Genomic DNA, 17,398 nt, shown 5'->3' on the forward strand with positions numbered 1-17,398 from the left:
TGAGACCTTCCGAACCTGTGTGAATTGAGACCTTCCGAACCTGGCGATGTTATATTTTGACCTTTGGAGCAAATAGCTTGATAGCTGAAGCACTAGCAAGCCATTCTACTACTACTACGCGCTTAAACAGCCACCATATAGTATTTTCATAGGCTTTATGAAGACACCCATGCACTATAATTTCTGCCGATTTCTATAATTTTTATCAACTAAATGCTTTTGCACTGTATAGCTAGGCTTATTATTCTTTGTGTACACTAAAACGACTAATGTACCAATAATGAAAGAGGGTTTCGTGGCCCTGCTGAATCAGCGTATATAGTGAGCACAAACCTGCCAAACAAATTTAAATGCTGTCGCAGTATAATAGCTCACAGCGCATTGATAATACCTACTTACATTTCAAACTTCAGGAAAATACGTTCAGTGTTAAAGGTCCTATGACTGGTTCAGTTGCCTAAAAATTGCGTTTTGATTGTAAATGGAGTGAAGTAACAAACTGTAAAAATTACAGACACCGCGCATTGATAAGTAATAGCAACTGATATTTCAAATTCAAATAGATCCTTTCAGTACAGAAGGACTTATGACTTAGTTCGGTTGAGCGTACTGTTAGGTTTTGGGTTTGAGTTCGCAGGCAAGTTAGTAGAAGTGTCGATTATTTTAGATCCGTTCAGTAATGTAGGAGTTGTGAGTGGTTTAGTTACGCACAAATGGCGATTTTTCGTTTTAACTGAAAACTAAATAATATAGAAAAAGTGATTTTTTCTATCGCAGAGCATTGACAAAAAATATTCACATTCTAAATTTCAAGCAGATCCGTTCATTATTGAAGGAGTTATGAGTGTTATGAGTGGTTCGGTTGAACGAAAATACAGGGTGTGCGTTTGAGTCTTCAGTCGGGTTCGGATAAGTGTCGATTCGGTCTAGAAAGGCGATAGCAAGGTTGAACTAGTAAAAGGATGACCCATCCATGGTTGAACTATATAAGGTTGACCCACGAGAAGTTCCATCTTTCAGTTCAGCTTTCTTGTTACGGCACGTAGATCGAGAAATGTAAACAAACCCGTCAACCGTCATTCCCATGACGGATTGGTCGACTGGTTTGATCGCATTTCGGTGATTGGTTAATGCCCGTGACGTCACTGAGATCATTTCCATGACGGATTGGTTGACTGGTTTGATCGCATTTCGGTGATTGGTTAATGCCCGTGACGTCACTGAGATCAGTGACGTCCCAGGCGAACAACGACTACATCCACAAAAATGGGCTTCTGATGGGTCAACCTTATATTACTTCAACCATGGACCCATCAGAAGCTCATTTTTGGGGATGTAGTTCGTTGTTCACCTGTGACGTTACTGATCTCAGTGACGTCACGGACATTAACCAATCACAGAATTTGACCGAAATGCGATCAAACCAGTCATCCAGATTCCAGTCCGTCATGGGAATGATGGGTTTGTTTACGTTTCTTGATCTTCAAAATTCATAGTTCAACCATGGTCGATAGCATCAGCTTTTCAAAATTCAGGATTTCAGAAAGACAGGCCATGCCGGACTCCGGAGTACCTAGTACCTACCGGCCGCCGAGGGAGAAAGTCAGTTGCGTTCACGGCAGAAGCACGTGTGTTATTTGAGCTCTCTAAAGAACCGGTGAATTTATTGTCGAAGGATAAGCTTTGGTATTTACTTAAAATAATTTTAAGTTTGATACCTTATAAACGCAACTGGCTTTCTCCCTCAGGGGTTTGCCAGTCTGCTTTGCTGAATTTGGTATTTTTTTTATTTGTCTTTTTTTTCTACCTACCGTAAAATGGGGTAACTTTGACCACTTTTTTTCAAAATGATTCAATTTTTTTACTAGATAAGTTAAATATAAATTGAAACATGCAAAATACAGGTCTATACTCTAGCTTTACTCACCATAAATTGCTGGCTCCTGCCTCTCATAGTTTTGATGTAATTTCAAAAAAAGTGATGGTCTTTGTTACCCCAGCTCTTGGGGTTTCTTTGACCGGGTGGTAAAATCAATTTTATTTTTTGGTAAAATAACTCCAAATAACTCCAGGTTGTGGTGCATTCTAGTAGAACTCTTCTAGTTACATATGCAAAAGACAAATTTTAGGAAAGTGTCATAGTTTGCAAATGGGGGGCGCTGCCCCCAATGGGCGAAATGTGACCACCTAATGGAAGCCATGACGGGGTAACATTGACTGGTTTGGAAATTAAGTAAAAATTACCATATATAAGACTCTGTAGAGTCTGAAACACAAAGAAAAAAACATTAATAGGTGTATCAAACATAAAATATGTTATATAGGTACCTATGGAAATTTAAACTTAATTTCCAAGCTGGTCAATGTTACCCTGTCATGGCTGCCATTAGGTGGTCAAAGTTACCCCATTGGGGGGCGGCGCCCCCCATTTGCAAACTATGACACTTTTCTAAAATTTGTCTTTTGCATATGTAACTAGAAGAGTTCTACTACAATGCATCAAAACCTGGAGTTATTTTACCAAAAAATAAAAAAATTGGAGGGGGTACTCCGACAGGCTTTAAATAATAGCTCTTTTTTATGGGTCACATTATTAATTATTTAACCTATTAGATATGCAAACTTTTAAAATCTTTCTATTGTGTTATATAGCCTCAGTATTAGGCCTTTGATGGCCATTGACTGAATTTTTCTATGTCAAATAGTTTTTGAGTTATGGGGGTTTTTGTTAAAAAAACAAAAAGTGGTCAAAGTTACCCCGCCGGTCAAAGTAACCCCATTTTACGGTACCTAATTTATTTTGAGTTTATTTTATATTTTTCTTTTCATTCTTTATCTGTATTAAAATTTTTATTTCTTTTATTTGTTTACTTTTTTGTGTTATGTGCTTTTGGCTTTGTCCTTTCCATAAGGAATTGGAGTTTGGCTAAACATGGCGGATCCCAGCTACCTTGCTGGCCGCTGGGTCTGGTTTTGGTCTTCCAGGGTCATCTGGAGTGGTGGAGACAGATGAGTCAGTTGCAATGGTGGAGAGGGGTGGTGCAGATTCTGGCAACCTTGTTATTGAAAACTCAGATATTCTATTTAGGTCCGGTCTCTTAAAGTGTTCCAGCAACATATTTTCCATTATTAATTATTTAAATGTATTAACTTGTGGCGTAGTAAGATATTAAATTGTTTGAATTTTAAACAAAGATTATGCTTCCACATCCAGATGCTAGCGCCAGCAGTGGCCATCAAAGGAACTATTTTATTGTCAGTATATTTACTATATAACTATAATAATAATATATTATTCTGCTTAGGCACAGTCTCTCAAAATGTTGCAGAAACACATTTTCCATTGCTAATTATTTACATTTATTTGTTTGTGGTACAGCAAAATATTGCTTTTTTCTATCTCCCACGTGTTCTTGTGTGTGACGTCACCGCTAGCCGTACCGGTATGTTTACATATGACTAGCGTGAAGATGGGACCAGTTTGGCATTGAAATGGATGGTTATTTGTGAATAATATTTTCGATTGTGATATTATAACATATTTCTGATTGTGAAATCATTTTGATTGTGATATTGACACTTGACAGCAGTGTCAATATTTGAATATCGAAGTTCTAACATCATGAATTACGAGGTAAGAGTGTAAGGACTAAGCAAAGCTAGAATCATGGCTGAGGCTTAACCGATTTCATTGTCATTTTTTATGTCATTGATATCATTGTGGAACCAACAAAAGTAACTAAGGAATTTCCCAGTTCAAATATTTATTGATTTATAACTATCAATTTCGAAACTCCACATATTTCTAAAGGGAGTTGTGATGAGACCATGGGGATGGGGTCGAACTGTTGAGTTTAGACCATTACAACTTGCAAGAGGGGCCCAAGGGCCAAGGGCATGGGGCCTTGCAAAGGGTTAAGACCGCCACACGGCAGGACTGGAAATATTGCGATATCAGACGTACTGATACGCCTGTAATTAAATCCGCAACATGCTGCGTAATTGCAAATATTCACACTAATTCCGCAGGATGTGTAAAATTACAAGTGAATTCTAACTCAATTCCGCGCATTGTTGCCGTGACAAAATCCGCGGACTCTCAGCCGGAAAGTTCACGAATCACGAGCAGCAAGCTAACTTCCTGAGAGCACCGTTCACGCTCGCGGTATAGCTCATGGAACAACCATAACTTGAACGCAACGGATGACGCACAACTCTGTGGGCAGCGGCTTTGCAACATCACACTGATTCAAACATGTACTAATGTAGTCTCACCGCTCAGCATTGCCAGATGGTATATTTCTATACCAGATTTCGCTAATCTGGTATTTTCAGAAGGTGTCTTGTATGAATATTTCAGATCTGGTATATTTGCCTAAATCTGGTATTTTTCTGGTATTTTCTGACTTGCTGCAAATTTACTGCATTAATTAAGTTCCACCTCTGAAGTTTGAACTTCCTCCAGCGTTGGCATGGATTATATAGATTACCTTCAGAGCGGCGCGACTAGAGGTTTCCCGCCATTTTTGGAACCGCAAGTTTATCGCTTGATAAAATAACCCCAATTTAATTGTCAACATTTAACATAAGTGCTTAGTGCAATATTAGCACGAGAGTGATGACCGATCTCTGTGACGCAAGCTCCACCACTTTTGTTTGGTGGTTATGAATTCTAGAGTGCCACTTGAATTCTGGGGTGCCATTCAATATTTCACTGATCTTGACAATTATCATCCATTCAGGGAACTGGCTGCCTACTGCATCACTTGTCTACTTTGACCTGTCTCCAAAGCATTCGTGGTGCAAGCACGTCATCAGCAACTAACAGTACGACTCCCGTTTCTTGGGTTGTTCGAGAGCCAAGGGATTGCCTGCAAGATGCCAGTGACTTTATCGTCAAACTCATCGGTTTCTGTTAGAACCAGCACATGCGGTAAGAATGGTTGAAGGTTACTAAATAGGCTATTGCTTCAATATCGTACTATTATGATGCTCACTTTGGCGGATCACTTCATAACGGAATCACTTCACTTTTTCAATAACTGTCTTTGAATTACGTGATTTTTTATTTTCTGCCTTTATTGCAGTGACAAAATGAACTAAGTTCATAGCAGGAAGTAAAGTCATGATCATAAATGAATCATTGAAATATGAAAACTTTCATCTAATACAGTACCATGAGGGTCATTCATGTCTTATTGCTCGAGAATCAAATTTGACGTGATAACAAGTATCAGCTTTTTTTTTCTTTGTCGTAATAAGTAATCTTCAACTTGGTAAGAAATCATGTATACTGTCAATAGATGCCAAAAAATGACTGCATTTAAATGGTAAATTGCTTCGTTTGTAACGTTCGCGTCCTAATATTATTAGTGTGGAGAACATTTTTCTGTAAAAAGCATCGTATATTAAAAAAATGTAAACCTGCAGAAATTAATAAAGATTGAAAACAGTTTATCCCCACACGTCCGTATTATAGGTGTAGGAAGAGGATCCACCGTCTGCGTGCTTGTTGTCCGTTGTTTCAGGAAGTGACCGGGCAGGCGGCAGCTATACGGCACGACGAAAACTACGTATACAGTAAAACTATTTATCATTTATGCACGTTTCTAGATTTTATTATTAAGGCAATGAACTTATAAAGGAACAATTGTTTTATTCTAAATTTAGATGTTATTCAACGTTTTGATTCTATTTATCAATTCCGTGAGAAGTGCCAAGAACTTCAACCAAATCCGCGCGAAACCTTTTTTGAGCAATTCCGTGACATTTTCTAATTTGAGTACCTCTGTTCGGTACCTTAAATTTCCAGTTGGGCCACACGGCGGTGGACCAATAAGTACTCACAATAATTCCCTGCCACCATGGCTTGGACTGCAGTCAAAGTCAGGGAAAGCATCAAGTGCTGAACTATAGTTACGTTAGACTGAAAAACATGGCTTAAGTCATAATACCGCTAACCACTAGATGCTAACAAACATATTTACCAAGCGCTGTAGAAATTTACCTTTAGCGGGCATATGACCAAACATAGTCACTTCCATCTCTAAGCATTGGCGGGCATATACTCATATATGATCACACTAATTTTCGCCATTATATTTCACCATCTTGCATTTGCTGCAAGTAAATGGCATCATAATCAGTTGATAAAGCAAGTTTTTAACTATGATACTAGCAACTATCATGGCCTTTCCTACAGTTCTTCATGGGCTAGAGCTGCTAAAGTGAATACGATGAGGGCCCAAAATGCGGTTTTGCCATTTCTTCAGAGTACTTACTTTTTAATTTAGCTCACACAGACAAAAGAGCGCGTCAGACGGTCAGAGCGCTACGTCATACATGACGTAACTCGTACACGATCTGTGATTGGTTGGAGGCTGAACTTGGAGCTTGTTGGCAACTTGGCAGGCTGCCCCAAGCCCACTATGCAGAGGGTGGATGCAGCGTCGGCAATATATGGATTTTTAAGCCCAAAGCGTCGCCGGCCATTTTAAAGATGCGTCGCCGGGTAATTTTTAATGAAAAGCCATTTACGCTGAGTAATGATGAACTATTTACAATCACTAGGCTCACCAGAACTTGAAATGGAAAACGTGAGCCATCAGCTACTATGAAATTAACATTTGAGGGACAGACATTGCCTAGTCAGGTCAGAATTGGATATGTATCCTATCCAGTAAGACCATTTGTGGCTGCTCCTTTGAGATGTTACAGATGCCATTATGTCAAAGATTGGGTTATTTAGCAGGGGGTTGTAACTCTCCTAGAAGGTGTCCTGTCTTCTATGTGCTGGACCACATGAGCACACAGTTTGTAAATCAGATGAGAAGCACTGTGCCAACTGTAAAGGACCCCATGCTGCAAATTCCCGAGAGTGCCCATTTATTGTGAAAGCCATTGCAGTAGAAAAGCTGCGTGCCACTGGTTACACCTATGCTCAGGCTGCTAAGGAAGTAGAGTTGTCAGCACAAAGACAATCTCCTGGTCCGGTTGTTCCACGCTCACCTGCTTCCTATGCTTCTATTGTGGCAAACTCAAGTCCTCTTTGTCAATCACCATTGGCTCTTACCACTGTGGAAATCCCAGTTGATGTTCATCAATCCCAAGGCAGCTGCTCAGGTGTTCATACCAAGCTGTCTCACCCTCTTGTGAGTCAACAAGCTCAATCTGGTTCCACAGTTATTGCTACAGAACAGCAGGGGAGTGAGAGTGCCTTTGCAGACCTTAGAGGGATCATGAAGGAGGAGCTGGCCTCTAGTGAGAAACGACTGGATGACAGTATTCGTGCATCACTCACTGGGTTTTGGATTAAATTGGGTCAATTCATGCATGAAGTGTTCAAGATGAATCTACTGAGCGAGGGTGCAAAGGAGAGATCCTTGCTCCTCATTAGTCTCCCGAGAAATGCCTTTGGACAGGAAGTTAGTGATACTCTACAGAGGGAGTGGTTACCTGCCAACAAGGGTGCATCTGGCCCTGACCAAGTTTTGACTGTGTCTCCAGAAGTTTGTGTTTCCACCTTGCAGCCCAAGAATACATCTGGTCAAGCATCTGTTGAAAAGTTAACTTCACCATCTTTCTCACAGTTGCCTCGTGTTGTAACAAAGCCAGGTGGATGAGCTAAAAGGAGGGGCAAAGGCAAGATTGCAAGCAGTTCAGCACAATAACAACGAGCTATACATTAAAATCCCAGCAGTTAACTTAACATTACAGAAGGGAATTGGGTATGGAAATAGTGCAATTAAATTGTCATGGATTACATGGAAAACTCACAGAAATTAAACTTTATCTGTACAATGAAAAACCAGATGTGGTCTGCCTCTGTGAAACATGGATAAGAGTGCAAGAACCATCCTTTGTAGGGTATTTCACTTTATGGTCACATCAGGAAAATGCATTAAGGGGAGGTATGGCCATTTTAGTTCGCAGAGATATTGAAAGACAACAATTTGATCTTCCACAATTCCCTAGAGGTGCCACTCTTGAATTTCAATCTATTAAAGTTGCTACTGCTCTTGGCTGGATTGCAATTGGAAACTTTTATAACCCAGGCAGGAATGTGAGTTCCGAGGAAGTTAGCTATTATTTATCTAAGCTTGGGGCAAACTTTGTTGCAGTGGGAGATTTTAATGCTCATTCACCATTATGGGATGCATGGGGCAGGTCAAACTTTACTGGGAAATCCATAGAAGCAGCTCTTGAAGCCCTCCCCATTTGTCTCTTGAATGATGGTAGTTTCCCCACTTACATTGACAATCACTGTGGTACCACCTCTTGCCTGGAGCCCTGGACTTGGTCATCCTCAGTTCTAATATGTCTACTAGAGCCATCTTAACAAAGGGGCCAGACTTAGGCAGTGATCATTTCCCAATCTGTTGTAAGATTGGAACCAGGCTTGTTAAATCCTCTGAAAATGTCCCAGTGAGATGGAAATTATATGAAGCTAACTGGACCCTGTATCAACAAGCCCTTGATGATGCACTGATCTCCTCTGAGAGTGGTACTAGGGATGCAGACAGTGGTAGTACTTATTTATCAAATGCCATCTTGAAAGCTGCTTCACTATCAGTTCCCCAAAGCTCAGGGAAAAAACATTGTCGCTTTGCCACACCATGGTGGGATGCAGAATGCTCAAAAGCAGTAGCATTGAGGCGTCAAGCAAAGGGAAGATTGTGGCGCTGTCCCACTCCAGCAAACCTCATAAAATACAAGGGTTGTGAGGCTATTGCCCGAAATCTCAAACTTAAGAAACAGCAACAAAGTGGGATCCAATATGTGGGCACAATCTCCTCATCCACTACCACCAAGGAGACTTGGGGAAAAATTCGCAGCATTCAGGGTAGGCCAATAAGTTATTCTTCTTATCCCCTGCTGGATGCAGCCCATGATGATGATTTTGCCAAAGCCTCATTGTTTTCTAATTACTTTATACCTGTAGCACCTGAGGATCCTTTACCTGCAGCAGAAGTCTCAGAGGCTGTGGGAGACATAGCCAATCTCAAACACTATCACTGTGTTCCTTTTACAGCTGGGGAATTTTCTTTGGCTCTGAAAGCTCTGAAAAATACTGCTCTACGACATGACTCAATCATGAATATTTTCTTCTCTAAGGCATCACCTTTGTTCAAGCAGGAGCTGTTGTCTCTTATGAACAAGAGTTGGATCTCAGGTTTCGTTCCAGACACATGGAAGCATGGAATTGTTGTGCCCATCCCTAAGCCAGGAAAGTCGCTAGAACAAGTAAATGGATATCGACCCATTACTCTTCTTCCTTGCATGGGAAAACTCATGGAGTGTATGGTCCTACGTCGTCTGGAATATACCTTGGAAAGACAAGGGGTTTTCACTTCACTTCAACTTGGCTTTCGAAAAGGAAAAAGTACAATTGACACTCTGCACCTGTTGAAAAATGCCATCACTGCAGCACGCCTTGCCCATGAGTATTGCCTGGTTGTTTACCTGGACATTGAGGGAGCATTTGACAGTATCTGGCATGATGGACTGCTTTTCAAACTACATCGCATTGGAGTGGGAGACCAGATGCTGGCTTGGTTGCATAACTATTTTCAGAATAGAACTATTCAGGTGCAGGTTGGAACAAGCAAATCAGTGTCAAGGTCTGTGAGAGTTGGAGTCCCGCAGGGACTCCAACGCAGGGTGTGTACTGTCACCGACACTTTTCAATGTGATGCTACATGACCTCCCAATATCTCCTCATGTGAAGCTGGTTGGTTATGCTGATGATATAACACTATTTGTGAATGGGCATTCCCTAATTGAGGCAAGAGGCTATATGCAGCGGTATCTTGATGAGATTGGTGAGTGGTGCACTCGCTGGCAGTTTAAGCTTGACCCATCAAAGTGTTCTTACCAGATCTTCACGTCTCACTGTGCTGCTCCAGCTGTATCGCTTCGAGTGTGCAACAGAAATATCCAGTATTTGGTACACCAGAAGGTGTTGGGATTTTATTTCGATTCTCCTCATCTCACCTGCAAGTAACATATTAGACAAACCCGCACAGCCTGTTTGAAAAGGTTACAATTGCTTAGTGCACTTAGCTCAGTGAAATGGGGTGCCTCACGTGAGCTGCTGCGAAGAATATATGTGGCATTCATACGAAGTAAAATGCAATATGGTGCCACAATTTTGGGGAATATCTCGAAGTCTTTGTTGAACTGCCTTGAAACCATTCAAAACTTGGCGCTCAGATATATCCTGGGTGCTCGTCGTACAACGCCTGTATTATCCTTGCAGGTTGAAAGTTTTATTCCCCCTTTACAGCTTAGATTTACCTATCTATTCATGAAATGGACTCTCAGGTACATGTACATGCCTGCAGGGGTCTAGGTGACAGCTATGTTGGGATTCTTGGACCAGGGGAACCTTCTGCACACACCTTTCATTGTCAAAGCCTGTCAAAGCTTTCAGGAGTTGAGCCTACCATCTGTACAGCGAGTTCCAACACCACTGGTGTCTGCTATTCCACCTCGTGTAAATCTTTCCTCCAGCATCTGCGTGGATTTACTGAATTCTGCCGTCAACTCAATGCCACCCCAATTTACACAAAATTGCTTTCAGGACTTCTGCAAGCAGTATTATCCTCAACATGTACAGATCTATACTGATGGATCGCGGACTGCCACTGGATCGGTTTCAGCTGGTCTATATGTGCCATCAACTCAACTAGCCACTGGGTGGCTGCTGAATCCAATGCATACTGTACTGGGTGCTGAACTTTTTGCTATATACAAGGCTGTGCAGCTAGCCATCATGGACATATCTCTACAGAATAAGCCAGTTCTGATCTTATCTGATTCTCAAACAGCACTGCAGCAGATCTCTTCCACTTATGGTGGCTCTTCTTATAGATGGATTGTTTTTCAAATTCAGAAATTGATGCAAACTAAGGGGCTTGATAGAGTGGTGATGTGCTGGATCCGTGGTCACAATCAGATTCTTGGCAATGAAATTGCTGACAGAATCGCCAATCTTGCACACTCAAATGATCGCTCTGCAAGATCCACTTTGTGCTTTCAGGAGTGGCTATGCATGTTGAAATCCAAATTTTTGGAACATTGGGCATCCTGGTGGTCACAACAAGTGCAGGCCACAGGAAAAGGAACCTTCAGGCTGTGCCTGGGAGCAGCAGTGGATTATGTGGCTTATGGATCTTTACCACGCTCTATGGAATGTGCTGTGGCTCGTCTGCGACTTGGTCATGCTGGCGTGAGGGCTCATTTGTCTCGTTTCAATTTGTCCAATTCCAGCATGTGTCCTACATGCAATGTCGAGGACACTATTAATCATTTCATCTTGCATTGTTCGCTCTACACAAACCAGAGGCGCGAGTTTTGCTCCAACTTGGAAAATCTCTCACTTCCTTGGAACCTTGTGTCAGCTCTTGGTGGAGGAGATATCCCTCAGAAAATACGCACAGCAGCAATTCGTCGGCTGGGACAATACCAGCTAAGCTGCAGCATGGTAAACACCCTATGAAGACGCCCAGTAACTAATTCTTTTATCTCTTCTTTCACACAACAACCACTGGCTGGTGAGAGTGAGCTAGAGATTAATCTGTGAACAACTGTTAGCAAGAGAAAGAAAGGCTCAGAGAAAAATCAAGTTGTGCTCAGACTGGGAGGTGTGATCTCATCATACCTGAAGTCTTAAAATCAATAAAAAAAAAAATACCGGCCGCCGAGTAGGCGTCCGGCGGCCGATTTTTTTTTCGCTTTTTGTCAATAACTTCTTACCATGAAACATTTCATAAAAGAGTTTGAACTCATTTTAAACGTATTTAAGAGGGCTATTGTATGACATTTCCGAAAAAATTACATATGCTATTCGCAAGATGCAAAATGCAGAAAAAAGTGTCCCGAAGTGAGCAAAGTCCTCTTCATTTGTAGTTTAAATTATAGAATAGTCAATAGGATAGAGAAGTGTCGGCACTGAAGAAATAAGCCCATGGCCTGTTGCCGAGTCTTGTACTGTTCATGACTTGAGTGATGAGTCACAAGGGATTTGGCCTTTGAAACTCGATCTTTCCATAATTGATGATTGATTGTGATAGCTGCTGGAGTGATTGGAATTTTCCTACTTATTTCTGAAATCTGGCGGCTCCAACTGGACAAATTTTCAAAACATTTGGCATCTCATGGCCTGATCCGATCCTGCACTTTTGTTAACAATTAGATAGGAGATAATTCATCTGGTGGAAATTGCACGGTTCCAGAAATGGTGGGAAAGCTCTAGTAGTCTAGTTGCGGGCCTAATGGTAGAAGTTTTTCATGCTTAAGTCAGCTGGACTTATTGCCTGCCTGGACTCAGTGGTGACTGTAATGTGCTAGCCTGCTAAGCTGCTAGGCATTTCATGATTTAAAGACTGAACATATGCTCCTGCTGTCCTGCATAGCAATAGCATGATAGCTTCATCTAGTCTGATCTTGAAAGCGTTCAAACTTGGACTGTCTTGGAGCATCAACAAACAAGGATGCTATCTGAGAGGCTGTTCCACATGTTGGCATTTGGCAACTCAAAGCAAGAAGGTTGTTGTCACATGCATCATGTTGCATCATTTACAATGCTGTTTTTACAACACTTCTCTTTAACTTCACTTCTTGTTTGTCTGTCTGTCTGTCTGTCTGATACAAATCTTGTAATCGAAATTTAATACACTTCTACTTATCCTATCAATCTGAAATTTTTCACACTTGTGTAAAGTTGGAGACAATGCATGAATCAAATGTCAAAATAAAAGATTTTAAAATAAAAAGAATATATTTTTTCTTCAAAATTAAAAAAATTGAAAAAATGATTTTTGCCAGCTACAAATCTTATAACTGATATCAGACACACTTTTATACCTGTCTTTTTGATCTGAAATTTTGCACACTTGTATGAAGTCAGAGGCAATGAATGAATCAATTAATAGAATAAATAATTTAGAAAAAAATTATATATTAAAAAATTTATATGTTAAAAAAAATTGAAAAATTAATTTTTTTATTTGAAAATTAAATGATAAATTCATTATACATTTGTAAGATTGGAGACACTGGATTCTTTGGAAGTGTTGTCTTTAAAAAGTAATTTTTAAATGCATATTATTTAGTTTATAGCCATGGGCCCCTGGTGCTGTTCTTGTTTCAATTTCTAGTAATCCTTCTGGGACCATCATTGCCGACCGGCGACCAGAGCTGGGCAGCGCTACTTGGAAATGTAGCGGCGCTACCGCTACAGCTACTGCTACATGCTCTAAATGTAGTGGGCGCTACTGCTACACCCACTAGATTGTAACGGGCACTACTGCTACAGTATAATGTAGCGGGCTACATTAGCCGCTACAATGGCCAAAATTATTGGAAATCTCTAAATATTTATTGTTCTGCTATTGACATTTACTCATTAACATTTAATGATAATAAAACATTTTTAAAACATATCAATGCAACTTTATTGCAATTAACCTAACCAAACTAGTATGGGTTACCCCAGGCCTGGGCCCAGGGTTAGATACAGTAAATAGAAGTTACAGTTATTTTTATGTTTTACCTTCCCTTATCCCTACATGGATGTGAACTTTAATCTACCAATCTAAGAAATTATCCACATATACATATAAAAGTCAGTCTTTTTTTGTATATATGTGGATTATTTTTGAGATTGGTAGATTGAAGTAGACATCCATGTAGGGAAGGTGAAACATGAAAATAACTGTGTAAAAATAACTGTAAGCAAACTGAAAGATGAAAAAAACCTGTAAGTGGTAACTGGTAACAACTAACATGTTGACACTAGTAACAGGCTGAGGTTGACAACATTACACCTAAATCTTTTGTACATTTTTATTCTGTAATTTATATTATGTATGTATCATGCTGGTTTTTAAATAATATTTAATACTATTAAGGGGACTGGCTACCCTAAAAATTGGAAATTTTGGCTTTACCGTTTGCTTGACTTGACTCATTTTGTAGCTGCTGAAAAGGCGCGTCTAGCGCAGTTTACCTCATGTCTGTGCGTGCTATAATTTTTGCGTAAGACTATTTTAAAAATATATATATGAACATTTTTTAACAATATGTACAAAGATTTATTTGAATTAAATCTGTATATATAGATCATTACTCTCGTTAATTAGAAAGTGTTTGCACTCGTTTGAAAGCTACAAATGAGACGCGTTCAACAAAGTTACTACCATAGATGTACATGCAATACTTTTTTGTGTAATGCAGTCTTGAACTTTTATAAAATGATCATTTTATATCATTATTTATAAATAAATGGTATTTATATGTCATTATTTAAGTTAATTGCAAAGTGTTTGCACTCGTTTGAAAGCTACAAACAAGACGCATCTGTAATTTATATTATGTATGTATCATGCTGGTTTTTAAATAATATTTAATACTATTAAGGGGACTGGCTACCCTAAAAATTGGAAATTTTGGCCTTACCGTTTGCTTGACTTGACTCATTTTGTAGCTGCTGAAAAGGCGCGTCTAGCGCAGTTTACCTCATGTCTGTGCGTGCTATAATTTTTGCGTAAGACTATTTTAAAAATATATATATGAACATTTTTTAACAATATGTACAAAGATTTATTTGAATTAAATCTGTATATATAGATCATTACTCTCGTTAATTAGAAAGTGTTTGCACTCGTTTGAAAGCTACAAATGAGACGCGTTCAACAAAGTTACTACCATAGATGTACATGCAATACTTTTTTGTGTAATGCAGTCTTGAACTTTTATAAAATGATCATTTTATATCATTATTTATAAATAAATGGTATTTATATGTCATTATTTAGGTTAATTGCAAAGTGTTTGCACTCGTTTGAAAGCTACAAACAAGACGCATTTAACAAAGCTACTACCATGGATGTTCATGCGATAGTTTTTGCGTAATGCAGTTGTAAAGTTATGTAAAATGAATATTTTATATATATATTTATATATAAAAAGTCCCATCTATAGCCTATTATTCACAATAAATTTAATATAAATAGGTCTAAAGATGCGTGCTGGTACCTTGAATGCAAATAATTGGCAACGGGAAAGCTTGGGCTACAATATCAAGAATTTTTGGGCATATTCTTCTGTTTTCAATGAATTTTACTTTATTTAGTTCGCCTGAAAAATTAAAAAATCCAAAAAACGCCATCTTAAAAAAATTATAACTCCAACAGTTTTCAAGCTACGGCAATGAGAGACATACCATTCGATTTGTAAAAACAATACCTAGCGACTCTAGAAACCTTTTTTTTTAATATGTGAATGGTTTGACTTATATATGGGAGGGGAAGGAAGGTGGGGGAGGTTAAAATGTGAAAGAAATGGGAAGAACGCAAAAAAAACGCTGAGGAAAATAAAAAATTGGGGCTCTACAGTCGCTAGATATTGTTGTTACAAATTGAATGATATGTGTCTTGACATTGTAGCATGTGATTTGCAAAAGTTATAAACTTTTTTATAGTACCCCCTTATTTCCCGTTTTCTATTTTTTCCACGTTTTCTTTCATTTTTTTTTAATTTACATGAACAAAAAGGTCTTAGATTTCTGTTGTACATATGTGTACCAAGTTTCAAAACGATCCGTCTGTAAACAAAAAAGTTTTGTTGGAAGGTAGCCAGTCCCCTTAAGTAAAATCTAAAGGCTTTATCTATAAATGTAGCAGTAGCGCTGTAGCAGCAAAACCTCGTATCGCTACTTAAATATGTAGCAGGCGCTACCGCTACCACTACAATTGCTTAAATGTAGCACCGCTACCGCTACTGGAAATGTAGAGGCTGCTACTGCCCACCTTTGCATTTATATAATAACTTGAGACGTATCCTTTTACTATTCTGATTGGAGCTCGGCAATTGAAATGATTTTGGCTACGAATACATGTTGTGGTTTTATGTGGTACTTAATCTTGACAGGCAAATAAAAATGTAAAAACATTTTTTTTAATTGTGTTCTATGATGGTTTGGACGAGGCCATACCAGCTGTGGCTGGTGACATCGGCTGAGTGGAGAGACTTCGATTTGCCTCCAGCTCAATCACAGGATCGGATTCATTGATCTTGCCTTAAGCAATCTTCTTTGACAAAAAGTTTGGAAAGAAATATCAACAACATTTTAAAATACAACAAAAATTTAAGGGAAAAAATATAATAGTTTGATCTTCAAAAAAGAACTCAAAATATCCGTGTGTATCCTTTCTAAATAACATTAAACAAGCCCAAGTGTTTGATAACAATTTAGGAAACTGCACAATTGTGAAGATTTCCTTGAGGCATAGCACAAAATTTTACTAAAGGCAGAGATAATCTAAAATTAGCTTCAGTATTATTAGGAATATCTTATCAGGACTCCACTCCACTGTCTACTAACTGGCCGACTAATCTAGACACTGTGTCCCTACACCCTATGCGCTCCACGGCGCTTGAACTTGTTCCGAATGCGTAATACACTGGACTCATTTTCGTACGGTTCTCATAAGTGCCATCAAAGCCTTAGTTAAGACTTGAGATTAAAATTTTTGACTCAATACTCAGCCGTGCATACATACATCAACAGGTTTGCAGCGTTTGTCGGACCACTAATTAACTGCCATGTCAGTCAAACAAATTTTGCTAAATCTGCAATTAACTCAATTTAACTGGCAACTGTCTTTGGCCCTATTAGCAATAAAGGGCAACTTGTCATTCTTCAACCCATGTTTTCAAAATGATTCGTATCATAATCGAAAAACTTGTTTTGTCTTAAATAGTAATTAAGACAAATCTTGTCTCATCTCATTATGTCTTGTTTCAAATCTGTCTGTCTCGTCCCAGTTCATAAGTTACCGGGACACAAGTTTTAAAGTCCCAAACAGAAGTCTTGTCTCGGTTCATACCGTAAAATGGGGTAACTTAGACCACTTTTTTTATAAATGATGCCATTTTTTTACTAGCTAAATTAAACTTGAATTGAAACATGCAAAATACAAGTCTATACTCTAGCTTCACTCAAAAAAAATTGGAGGGGGTACTCTGACAGGCTTTGAATAATAGCTTTTTTTCATGGGTCACATTTTTAATTTTTTAACCTATTAGATATGCAAACTTTTTAAGTCTTTCTATTGTGTTATGTAGGCTCAGTATTAGGCCTTTAATTCCCATTGACAAAATTTTTCTGTCAAATAGTTTTTGAGTTGTGGGGGTTTTTGTTAAAAAAAAACGAAAAGTGGTCTAAGTTACCCCGCCGGTCTAAGTTACCCCATTTTACAGTACATCTATTCCGGGACAAATTTTACCCTCTGTCCCATTATTTTTTTCCTGGAATTTTCTCGTCTCGTTTCGTCTGCCCCAGTTCATTTCAAGAAAATTATTTTGAGCTGCAGGAGTTTACTATTGACCATTA

This window comes from Hyalella azteca, unplaced genomic scaffold (assembly GCF_000764305.2).
Source record: "Hyalella azteca isolate HAZT.00-mixed unplaced genomic scaffold, Hazt_2.0.2 contig16463, whole genome shotgun sequence".
NCBI lineage: Eukaryota > Metazoa > Arthropoda > Malacostraca > Amphipoda > Hyalellidae > Hyalella > Hyalella azteca.